This window comes from Orycteropus afer, unplaced genomic scaffold (assembly GCF_000298275.1).
Source record: "Orycteropus afer afer isolate SDZICR_OR568_19922 unplaced genomic scaffold, OryAfe1.0 scaffold01234, whole genome shotgun sequence".
Classification (NCBI taxonomy): Eukaryota; Metazoa; Chordata; class Mammalia; order Tubulidentata; family Orycteropodidae; genus Orycteropus; species Orycteropus afer.
The window spans coordinates 186,092-186,903 of NW_006922821.1; positions in this window are offsets into that span (position 1 = coordinate 186,092).

The following is an 812-nucleotide window of genomic DNA, read 5'->3' on the forward strand; positions in this document are numbered from 1 at the left end:
ATAAATCAGACTTTGGCAGAATGAAAAAGACAAATAGATGATTCCACAGTCATAGTAGGAGACTTTAGTACACCATTGTTCATGAAGGAAAGAACAACTAGAAAAACTCAATAAAGACACAGAAGACCTAAGTAACACGATCCGCCAGCTGGACCTGATAGACGTAACACACGGCACTTTACTCAACAACAGCACCTGTAAATTCTTTTCCAGCCCACAGGGAACATTGTCCAGAACAGACTACATCTTAGGCCACCAAAAAAGCCTCCATACATTTAAAAACATCAAAACTCTACAAAGCACCCTCTCAGACAACATGCTATAAAACTCGAAATCACCGATGATAGGAAGACCAAGGGAAGGAAGGGAGAGGAAAGGAAAATGAACACAACCCTCTTGCAAAACTACTGCATAATAGACAATATAAACATGAAATTTAAAAATTCCTGAATAAAAGGAAACTGAAAATACAAAATACCAAAATCTTCTTGGACAATGCAAATCTGTTCCCAGAGGGCAATTTATAGCAATAAATGCACACTCAAAAAAGAAGAGTGAGGCAACCTTCACCCAACATCTATAACACACAAAGGAAGCAGGAAAAATATAAAAAAAAGGAAAATGAAACACCTATAGTAACCAGGAAAAAAAAAAAAAAAAAAAAAATACAGATTGGAGCAGAGATAAATGAAAAAGAAGAGAGGAAAACAGTAGGAAACTTAGCAAGAGTAGAAGTTGGTTCTTTGAAAGGATTGATACAATCAAGAAAACACTGGCAAATTTAAGAAAGGGAAAGGAGAAGATGCAAATGA